The sequence below is a fragment of the Heteronotia binoei genome, chromosome 11 (assembly GCF_032191835.1).
Source record: "Heteronotia binoei isolate CCM8104 ecotype False Entrance Well chromosome 11, APGP_CSIRO_Hbin_v1, whole genome shotgun sequence".
Classification (NCBI taxonomy): Eukaryota; Metazoa; Chordata; class Lepidosauria; order Squamata; family Gekkonidae; genus Heteronotia; species Heteronotia binoei.
The window spans coordinates 38580876-38593034 of NC_083233.1; the positions used below are offsets into that span (position 1 = coordinate 38580876).

Genomic DNA, 12159 nt, shown 5'->3' on the forward strand with positions numbered 1-12159 from the left:
CCAGGTTAGAAACAGGCCTGCAAAAGAATCACCACCTCATGCAGCTTACTCATTTCTGCAGGAACAGAAGGTTCCAATTGCATCTTGGATGCAATTCACTTTAAACAAAGCCCCAGAACACGCAAGCATAAATTAAGGCATTAATGGGGGTTTATGCAACGAAAAGCAAAAGAAACCAAGAACCAGGTGTGTAGGGAAAAAAGAAAGAAAAGAAAACCAGTTTCTTAAGAAGGCTGAAAGAGAAGCTTATATAGAAAAATGAGAGAATGAACATGTCGAGGGGCATAGGACTCTCAAGAACCAGGGGATGGGGAATGGCGAGTGGATGATTTCCTAAAATGTCATAGAATAATGTTATCTACTGTCCACAAACTGCACTAGAGGTGAGGTTACTTGTCCATGGGAAAACATCAACACAGCATAGGGTGTTGTGGCCTTTCAGGAGAGAAGGACAAGAGAGAAGGTTTTTATCTCTCCCAGAGCCACAGCCAATGAAATAGTAAACCCTAGCTAGGATTATGAACATAGTCCTGGATGCTATAGATCTGACCCTACCTGAGGTCACCATGGAAACAACAAGAGGTGGCCAGTTAAGAGTCCAGGCAGGCTGCTCAGTGGGATGTCCTCTTGTTGCTCTGGTGACTCACAAGTTTTCCCCTGTGAGCCAATAGCTTGGGTGGAAAGGTTTATGATGGGAAAAGGTGTGGGGGGATTAAATGCTCCCTTCCCTGGCACTTCTCCAACCCAAGTCCAAAGTGGTTTAAAAAAATAAAACTGGAAATGTATTACAGGCAGGAGACCTGATCACAGATGTACAACATCTTGTCTAAGTTGTTGCAGGTCTCCCTGTGTACACTCAACTTAACCATAGCATCTCACTAATTTCTTTATTCTGCCTTGGGAAATCCCTGGAGAGGCTAGAGTTTGTGGAGGGAGCTCAGAGGGAATATGATTCCACAGAATCCACCTCTGAAGCTGCCATTTTCTATCGGGAACTGTAGTTTGGAGATCTGCTGTAATTCCAGAAGAACTCTAGGCCCCACCTGGAGGTTGACAACTCTAGGCCCTAGAGAGATTTGACCAATTGGAACAAATGATACTGAGATGGATGGGCCAATAGTTGGATGGGCCAACAGTCTGACTTGGTAAAGAAGAAGAGGAGTTTGGATTTATACCTCACCCTTTACTATCCAAGGGAGTTATGGAGTGGTTTACAATCTCCTTTCCCTTCCCCTCCCAACAACAGACACCCTGTGAAGTAGGTGGTGTTGAGAGAGCACTAACAGAACCTACTCTTGAGCAGAACAGCTCTGTGAGAACTTGTGACTGACTCAAGGTCACATCAGCAGAGAATCAAGCCCAGTTCTTCCATTTAAGAGTTCACAAACTTAACCACTACATCAAACTGGATCTCTAAAGTATGTTCTTATGTCAGTATCTTCCAGCAGAGAGTCGTGGCTCAATGGCAGAACCCCTTCTTTGCATGCAGAACGTTCCAAGTTCTGCTCTTGGTACCTCCAGTCAAAGGGCCTCAGGAAGCAAGTGCTAAGAAAACTCTCTGGCTGAACAAGGTGCTGGGAAACCACTGCCAGTCTGAGATACTGAACTAAAAGGACCAGTAGTCTGGCTCTGAATGAGGGAACCATTTGTTTACATATTTTCATATTCACATGTGAGATTCCCACTGACATGGAGCTAGCCACTCATCAGCTATCTGATGATCTGTGGGGGACATGGGTGGCTACAGCATTTATTTCATCTGTGTACACTTTTTTTCCCTGCAAAGCTAGAGAATGCAAAGAACTAGGACACGCTTCCTGTAGTCTCTGCCCCTTTCATATGACCCAGAGCCAAGCAAAACATTGCATAATAGTAAACCATATGGCTTGCCCTGCTTCATGGGCCTTCATGGTGGTTAAAGTCTCCAAAATTTTGTCCCTTTAGTCCCCCTCTCTTGACAGCTTTGCCCCTAGGGTCTCCACAGCCTGCCTTTCCCATTCCCTAACATTATCCAAAGCCAAATTTGAATTCATTAATGGTCCAACGTCAATCTGTATTTTGGCCTCAATGCTCAATCCATTTGGCATACCTGAAATCCTTGCAACAAGCGTGCAAGGGAGGCTATGATGGGTTTCAACAATGGGCAGACTGATGGAATGCCATTTGTCTGACTTCCCTCATCTGAGACTGAGCTGAGATTTGAATGCTGCACCTCCAACTTGTGGATAGATTCAGGTTGGTAGCCATGTTGGTCTGAAGTAGCAGAACAAAGTTTGAGTCCAGTGGCAGCACCTTTAAGACCAACACGTGAATAAAATTTTATTGGTCTTAAAGATGCCACTGGACTCAAACTTCGTTCATGGTCATGCTCTAAATCTCTGCATCCAGCTGTGGCAGTGCCATCTCTTTTGCATAGCCAAGGCAGGCAGATGTTGCAGGGTAAGCAATAATGCAGGGAACATCATCATGAAGTACAGATCCCAGACAAAGGTTTAGAAGGACAGAGAGTTTTGCAAGATTTACAGGCCCAATTTGAATCAAAGGTTATTCTATGTGCCACCATTAAAGACTGCTAATGGCACTTGATGATATTGATGTCACTCTTTATGTAAAGCAACGTAATTAGCAATGCTATTACTCCTATGCTTCCTTTGTTGCCCTAATTGCATCACTATAAACATAATTTACTCCAGGGAACAGAAAATAGCATGGCGTAGTTTTCTTTTTCCCAAACCCGCTGAAAATACCGAGCCAGGCTGCGCCAGTGATACCAGCAACTCGGAGGTTTTCTAACGCAAGTGACAAACACAGAAAGCAATATATCAAACTGACAGTATCTCCACGAAAGGAGTGAGAGAACCGAAGGAAAGGAAGAAAGGCTGAAAGTTTGAGTGTTGCAGTCACCCATGGTGCTTGTCTGGTGCAGGTGATTGATTACCCACCCAGAACTGGTAGAAAAATCCACAAGGTTGAATGTAGAGTTTGGAATTCAGTCTCTGATGCCAGGTGTGGTGGGTGAGATGTAATTTCACACCTTAGATCTTATTAGGCATATGTTTTGCAATCCTTTGTCAGCAAGTGTGAACTAGAGCCCACTTCATCAGATGTGTGGAGTGTTATATTCATGTGACAAGCAGATGCATATATACAACTGCACACAGTACAAACAGAAGAGGGGGATATTACAAAGAAGTTTCTCATAGAATGTAAAAAACCCACCTCTTGGAAAAGCGAACCTTATGGGTTCTTTTTGTAATAACTAGAAATGCACATAAGAAACAAATTCTGTAATTTTTTTAAAATCCAGATTATTGGGAAGTCATAATTACCATTGTTCCAGATTATTCAAGTCTTCAATACCAGTTCACTATTTAAATTCCATTTTTTCCCTCCCAGAATTCTGAAATTATTTGGGTTCATTGTTCCCTATGGGGAAATCTTTCCTGGAGGCTCAAGTGGCTTCATTTTGAGCAAATGACACCAAAATTGCAGCAGAGTTAGCGCTGCCTGTCCACTAATAACCCCCTAGTTTCAAGTGCATTGGACCAACAGATCGAGTTCTAAGGGCCCCTGAACAAGGTGCCTCCAGCCATCCTCCAGTGTTTTCTTTGAGGGAAATGCCCATGCTTTCTCCAGGGCAAAGAATAGCTGAACATGCAAACAACTACTGGCCAAAAGCCTCCTAACGCAAACAGAATAAATAAACCCAACAGAACCAACATCAAACCAGAGAACTCTAGCAGAGCTAGAGGCAATATGGAATGCCCAAGATATCCAATGTCAAAGAGAATCCAAACAAGACCAACGGACCCAAGGGAAGGGCACCCAGTCCAACAGAAACTATGCCAAACAGAACCCAGGACCAGAATAGTTGGAATCAAGATACCAGCATTTCCAAGACCCTCCCAACATCGACCTGGATGCGGAGTATCTCTGTGTGCATGTGTTATTCTCTCTCTCTCTCTCTCTTTTTCAAGTATATATTTGGACTGGTTATATCCAAATGCACATCCCTAGTACTAACTCCACACTGCCGTACTTCTGCTGTTTGTACCTTTGGGCACATATAGCTCTGGTTACTGCATGGAACACTTCATACATCTGTTGAATAAGGTGCAGGCTCACAAAAGCTTCTGCCCACAACAAAATAGTGGGTCTAAGATTTTCAAGCAACTTTTTCATGTGTTGGCTGCAGCAGACTGACTCAACACCAACTGGATAGGTGTATGATGCATATAAATACTTCATTGCATGGGGATGGGTGTATGGCAGGGTATTGATTTATTACAAGTATCTACTTGGCCTCCCCCCATCATTATAGAACTCAAAGAAGAAGAAGATGAAGATATTGGATTTATATCCCGCCCTCCACTCCGAAGAGTCTCCGAGCGGCTCACAATCTCCTTTACCTTCCTCCCCCACAACACCCTGTGAGGTGGGTAGGGCTGGAGGGGGCTCTCACAGCAGCTGCCCTTTCAAGGACAACCTCGGTCAAAGCTCTGGCTGACCCAAGGCCATGCTAGCAGGTGAAAGTGGAGGAGTGGGGAATCAAACCCGGTTCTCCCAGATAAGAGTCCACACACTTAACCACTACACCAAACTGGCTCTCCACAAAGCAGTGTATCCGACCAGGTTTCCAGGTGGTCTTCCATTCAGGCCCTGAAAAGACTTGCTTATTTTCAGCAAGACTGCTGATTCACAAGTCCCACAAACATACCCTGGAACAAGGGTTAAGAACCTGGTCAATGGACCACTTCTTGTTTGACAGCTGTAGTCAAGCACTCTATGTAGTAAAGCCTGAACTGCATCACTGGGTTATCTGGTCTCAAGGTGGGGGAGTGACAGTGTGTCACTCCTCTGCCATGCAGAAATCAGAGTAACACACGCATGTGCCCCTCTTCCCAGCTGCACTCTCCAAAAAAACCTCTCCTCTCTCCCTTCCCAATTAAACTATGCAGCCTCCCACTGCAGCTGCTGGCATCCCAGAACAGAGACACTGGATTCAGCAGGAAGTGAGCAGGCAGAAACAGTCTTCACAGTGGCCCAGTTCTTAGTAGGTGAGCAACCAATGTCAGTCTGAAATGGTACAGATTGCAGGGGGGGAGCTTACAAGAATGACTGGTGCTTCATGCAAAATCCCCTCCTTGTGGAAAACTAGGGACTGGTTTGCACATGCCAAAGAACAAGATGGTACAGTGGACTGCATCAGTTCAGATTACATGTGATGGATCCCCACCTTGAATGTTTCTTCATATAAACAAGTCCATGCAAGCAGAAAACTAGCACAGCATGGAAAGTGCTTTTGCATGGAAAACACTTTTGCTTACCATGCTAGTTTTCTATTTACAAGAAAAAAAGGGTTGATTTTCATGCCCCACTTTTCTCCACCCTAAGGAGTTTCAGCTGTCCTCCCACAACAGTCACCATGTGAGGCAGGTGGGGCTGAGAGAGTTCTGAGAGAACTGTGACTGGCCCAAGGTCACTCAGCAAGCTTCATGTGGAGGAAGAGTGGGGAATCAAACCCGGTTCTCCAGTTTAGAGTCAACTGCTCTTAACCATTACACCATGATGGCTCTAGAAAGTTTTAACATGAGAAGGCATTCCAAAATGTGAACAAACCTCCATGATCCTCCATCTGTATTCAGAAACAGTTCTCGGCATCCTATTACTTTATTCTCCTGGATGTACTGGGCCTACCCCATCAGGAGAAAGATTCCAACCAAGGCTTGTCCTTGACACGACAGCATTCTAGGTACAGCTCTCTCCCCCCCCCTCCCTCTGAAAGAGATATTTGGTGTTGCAAGTCCCCCCACCTACAGTTTGAAAGAGTAAATCCCAGATACAGATTTACCAACTCAAAGGAAATTACTCAGTGAAACAGTTCACACAAGACCAGAAATTAATGGGTTGGATCTAGCCAGTCTTTTGCTACGCCTTGCTCAATTCCCCTTCTTACTACCACTCCCCCTCTTCCATGTGGGTTTCAACCATGCTCCCCAGCCTATACTTTTTGGTGGGGACCATGCCTCTTTTTTCACCACAGGGAAAGCTGACTGGATCCATCCCCACGTTCAGTCTATTTCATTGATGCGGGGGAGGGGGGATATCCATTTGATCCAGCACAGTGCTCTATAAATTTTCTGGGAGGGACTGAGTCTTCTAAAATGCAAGTGATTTTTGTAATTTATATAAAACACTTTCTGTCCTTTATTACTCCTCTAATTCAGCTAACACTCAGCAGTCAATTGATGAGGGGGGGAGGAGCTGGTTAGATGTCAACCCGAGTTATGACCCCAAGCAAATTTAAAGTGACCTCCATGTGCCGTTTATCCTAACCCTGGTGTGGGTATGGAAGAAAAATATTAACATTAATGCATTACGTTGGTATTCCTATTTGCAGGGAAAAATGTAAATTTGAACAACAGAGTTCAGAATGCTAGTGCAGCACCGTAATTCAATTTATCCATGAAACCAATTTCTGTCCTCAGCGTTTTATGTTTTATGGTATGAAACGGAATATTATTTGCTGTAATGTAGTTTATTTAACCTTAACCTGATGCTGTCCAACAGCAGAGGCAGATACGTTCAAAATGTTAATAATACGACATGCCACGCTGATTAAAATTTCAATTGTGTTTCCCCTCATCTCCTTTGGAAAGTTAATGAATTAATGAATCTTTAAGGACATTCAGGGAGGCCTTCAAAAGAAGATGCCTTTTTGAGTAAGGAGAGAAAGTGGCAGATTACAACTTAATGGCTTCAGAATAATGGTAATTTCCCTATTTTTCTCCACTCGCCTTAGCTCAGCTAATGGCTTCATTAGCCACACTCCCCATCGAATAATGGAAGACCACGTCACATCCATCTTAGTCACATCACAATAAAACCAGTTAAATACAATTCAGCTACCTGCCTGCTGCCAGGCGATCTTGGAAGGGAGAATTAGCCACGCAATCAATATAAATTCAAGTGTATTCTTTTCCCCCCCTTGTTTTTAAAAAAAGAATATTGAGTGTGTACAGAAAAAGGTATTGAACTCTTAACGATGTATCTATGTTGATTAAATAACTGTAAGCCAGAATGTTTGAAAATGTGTGGAAGACCTCCTGAGCCTGACGTGGCCAGCTGGGAAGAGCCTTGCTTGGAAAGATTTCTGCTACGAAACACAAAGTTCTCACTGTTCAGATGTTGGGGGGTGGGGGATCCTGCTGGCTTCTCCTCCTCTACCAATCTCAGGATATGTTTTATGTGTGGTAGGGTGCTAACCACTAACAAACAGCCAAGGATTTCATTCTCCCCCAGCCAGCTGCCCTTACTAAGCCTCTATGTAAGCTCCTATCAGACTTTTCACATACTATCTTCAAATCAAGCTAAATTACTTGACTCTGAATGACTCATGATGTTCCCTGCAGTGTGGCTTTTGGGTGCATAATGTTCAAGATATGGTCACTGCCTGCATAGGAGACTTATAGGGAACTATTTGTAAGCTGGGCTTGAATTCCATGAGGGAAGAAAGGCAGGTAAACTTAACACTTTAATAAGTAATAATAAACCCTGCCCAACAATACTACTGTGATGTCATTACATGAGATAAAACCTACTAGGCTTTATAGGATTGTCATGTCTATGCAAATTATTGGCTCATGAAACTGTCTATCTTCTATTTAGTCAGACACTTCTGAGTCTGTCATGGTCAGCATTGTCTACTCTGACTGGCAGCAGCTCTCCAGGGTCTGAGGAAGAGATCTTCCACATCACCTGCTTCTTGATCCTTTTAAATAGGAGATGCTGGTTACTGAACCCAGGACCTTTCGCATGCAAAGCAGACGCTCTACCACTAAGCCATGGTCCCTTCCTTAATTACACCCCCTCCAGCCTGACCTTGAGGGTCCTACCAGATACTTTCACCCAGATCTCATAGCCTTCGAACACAGTTTCATCAATGGATTAGAAGATTTCCCTTCACACCAGCCCTTAAACACATTTGGGAATGTCTTCCCTGCCAAGAGGCATTACGATCAAGGGCCTGCACGGAGCATTGAGTTTCCTTTGTTTTATTCCAAGCTACACAAATCTTAATGTGGGCTGAAAGTTTTACACAGTATTCGGTAATAAGGAGTCAGCCTCTATCTGAGCACGGTACAGTAACTTGTAGGTTTTATGGTATATGAGGGAGAGGGGGGTTGAATAGCCGGAAGGGAATCTCTTCATTCAGATAGGCCTAGTGATGCTGCCACTTTAGATGCCTTTTAAGCCGCTGTCTGCACCTTCTCTGTTCTGACTCTTTCAGGGAGAATGGGCAAGGGGTAATCTTGTTACCTCGGTATGCCAGAAAGAAGAGAAGAGCACTACCAGTGCCCCGAGGAGAACAAGCAGAGCAGAAGGTAAGGCAAGTTACCTGCTGCTTGGCTGAAAACGCATGCTGGAGAGATGGAGAGGGAATGCAATACAATTCCCTTACAATATGCAACACAGCCCTCAGCACACACAAGACCATCCCTAGGAGGGAAAAAAACCTTATGAACCATTTTTTTCAGAAAGGGGGAGTGGGAAGCTTGTCCTCCAAGTCTTCTCCAAAAAAACATGCAGCTCTGGCTGGCTGTTACAAAGCTGCTACTGTCAAGAAGGGAAATTTCCTAAGATGTTGCATTCCTTCCTATCTATGTATTGAGGGACAAAGAAAAAAAAGGGGGTAGGTGGACTTCTCCACAGTGTTCTTGGAATTACCTTCTTGAAACACAATGACTCTTCTTCAGGGAGGCAACTGAGCCAGTTCCATCAAGGGACAAGAGAGGGTCTCTGTTTCATCCACTAGAACAGGGGTCCCCAACCCCCGGACCAGTACTGGTCTGTGGCCTGTTTCCAGGTGGGCCATGCAGCCGCCTGCCCCCCCCGTGCAGCCTTGTTGTCCCCCCATGCAGCCTCGCCATCCCCCGTTTATACCACTTTAAGGCTGGGGAAGGTGCCATGAAGCGCTTTCCAGGCCGACCTCCCCCCGCCCCCTGCTGATCGGCTGATCCAATCAGTGGGGAAAACCACAGCAGAAGCGAGGAGCGACCGCTGAAACAGCTGTGCTGCCGTAGTTTTCCTGGCCAATTGGATCAGCTGATTGGCGGGGGGGGGGGAGATCGGTCTGGAAGGTGCTTCACCTTCCCTGGCCTTAAAGTGGTAAAAACAGGAGGCGGGTGAGGCTGCGTGGGGACAGGCGGCAAGGCTGCAGGGGGCGGGGCAGAGGAGGGAGGAGGAAAAGGGGGGAGGAGGAGGCACCATGGGGGACGGGGGGCGGCCTCTGGCTCTGGGGCCATGGTGGGCCGGCCAGCCCTGGGTTGGGGGGCTTAGCGTCAGGTTGGGGGGCTTTGTGCTAGAATATATCTACTCCCCCTCCCCCACTTTGCCCTGATTTGGATGGTTCAGACCTCAGCAGATCTCAGAAGCTAAACAGGCTCACCTCTGGTTAGTACTTGGATGAGAGAGACCACCAAGGAAGTTCAGGGATTCCGCCAGAGGTGGACAATGGCAAATCACATCTGTTCTTTTCTTGCCTTGAAAACTTTATTAGGTCCAAGACTGGCCCTCCCAGTAGGCAAACTAGACAATTTCCTAGAGTGCCAGCCTTCTGGGGGTGCCAAATTGGGTGCCCCCATGTGACTTGGTAACATTATAAGTGTGGTGTGGGGGTGCAAGAAGTAAGCCTTGCCTAGGGTGCCAGACAGCCTAGGGCCGTCCCTGATGAGGTCATCATAAAACCACTTTGTACACACACACACACCCCATTCCAGAGATCTGTGGAATCTTGTGTATTTAAGAATTTTCTTTAAAAGGTTGTCTTTTTTTAAAAAAAGGGAGGGCAATTAGGTTGTTGAAGGACATTTCTTCCCCCTTTGAAGTCTTGCTCCGATTACCTGTTTTAAGATAGGAAATTTGTTACATCGGAGAGAGACTGTTACTTTCAGCAGGAGATGTGTAACCCTTTTCCTGTTTGGCTTCAATTACACCCCAGTTAGATTTACGTACCGTGTAGGGTCCCTTCAGAATTGGCCTCCTCAGTATGCGAGTGCAACCGCAGGCTTAAATTCTACTTTTCCTATTAAAGTTTTTTGTGTTTAATTAAAATTGTCTTTAATTAAAATGCAAATATTCCAGGACTTCAACAATAAATTGTTTACACTACACTGAGAAACAGCTCTCAGAGGCTTTGGAGGAAGTGTTTCTGTTGCAGCCCATACAGTGAGACTTCACTCTTCAATGGAAATGCGTACAGATTCTTTTCTCTCCGTAGATTGGCTTAATCAGTTCCAAACAAATGAAAGCTATCCCTCTCTGCATCAAGGATGCACGTACATAAGGTGAAACAATCCCCAGCGTTATCTGACGCTAAGCAAACTGTTAGAACGCTCTGTTACTCTAAAATAATTATTTTGGTTTTGCTGGAAGACAGCGCTGAATCTTAAAATCAAGAACATTTTGTAGGTTTTGCAGAAACAAAGGTTAAAAGATGACAACAATTCTCCCACTGTAAAGTGGGCCATACAGGCTTACCCATGAGTACCCTCTGGAGGTCCTCATAAGTGGAACTGGTAAGTAACTCAACCACACACCATACATTTAGTACGGTGAAATCCCTAACTGCTGATGCCATCAAATTTGGCATAAATCAATATTTCAAAAGTGTAATTGTAGATTCCTTTTTAGGTGAAACTAAGCAGAAAGGAACCTGTTACGGGCTTTCTGTAGGCAGTGTTTCAAAGCTTTGGAGTAGCAGCAAGAAAGTTCATGCTTCTCAAAGAGTTCAATTTAAGTGTCACAAAGGCCACTGAACATTACATAGCAGTGCTTCGGTAGACCTTAAATGCTTAAGAGAAGAGTTCCCTGAACAAGCAACCTGAATCCACACACCTTGAACTGGGCCTGACAATGGACTAGAGCAGATATTTCCAAATAAGTGAAATGTGGACATGTAGGCTTAAGCCTGTTAAAAGTATAATGAATGCTTTCTGTAGTAACAATTTTCTGGACAGTCTTCAAGGACAGTCCTACAAAGAATACCTTAAAGTAATCTAGACTGGAAGTCATCAAAGCATGAACATGAATGTCCCAGTAAAGCATATGGTTGGACTGTGGTAAAGACATTGCTGCTGGCTTGGACTCAACCTGCCCAAGGCTCACAAAAGAAAACATGGCAAAACATCAAAGAAAGAATACTTTAAAATGTGAAAACTATAAAAATAAACATTAAAGATCAGCCTAGGACATCAAGTAGCTCAAGATGTGTCTCTTAAGAGTGTCTTAACAGGTAGGCTTCCCAATCCCTAGGTCCCAGCGGGGGATCCCCCATTTTTACAGGCTTCTCCCCGCCCCCAGCCAGCTGTCCAGCGGGGGAAGCCCCATCCCCACAGTCATCATGTAGTTGTAGAACTCCTGCAGGTTTAGAAACCTGCAAACTGATCCATTTGTAAAATGTGTGCCTTTAAGGCTGAGCAGGAAACAGGAAGGGCTTCATGGGAAAGGGTCAGTAACAGTTTCGATGGAGAACGGCCCCTCCCTTTCTTTTGCTTTCGTTTTCACAGCAAGTAAAGTTCTGCAGAAACAAGATCTAGTAAGTATTTGTGTGTGAAAGAGAGGGAGGGGGCAGGGGATTCCCTGGTTTGGAGGCCCTCCCCCCCCACTTTAGAAAGCGTGGGGGGGAGGGAAATGTCTACTGGGCACTCTATTATTCCCTAGGGAGAACGATTCCCATAGGGAATAATGGGGAATTGATTCGCGGGTATTGGGGGCTCGGGGGGGGCTATTTTTTGAGTTAGAGGCACCAAATTTTTAGTATAGCATCTAGTGCCTCTCCCCAAACTACCCCCCAAGTTTCAAAACGATTGGACCAGAGGGTCCAATTCTACGAGCCCCAAAAGATGGTGCCCCTATCCTTAATTATTTCCTATGGAAGAAAGGCATTTTAAAAGGTGTGCTGTCCCTTTAAATGTGATGGCCAGAACTCCCTTGGAGTTCAATTATGCTTGTCACACCCTTGTTCCTGGCTCCACCCCCAAAGTCTCCTGGCTCCACCCCCAAAGTCTCCTGGCTCCACCCCCAAAGACCCCAGATTTTTCTTTAATTGGGCTTGGCAACCCTATTAACAGGTGACTTCAGAAAGTATTAGTTATCATC

General features: G+C 45.0%; 1 protein-coding gene across 2 annotated transcripts in view; it reads right to left on the bottom strand.

Annotated features, from left to right (window-relative positions):
- The window catches only part of AFF2 (ALF transcription elongation factor 2), a 531080-nt gene that overhangs the window by 491995 nt on the left and 26926 nt on the right, over positions 1–12159 (bottom strand). The window lies entirely within an intron of this gene.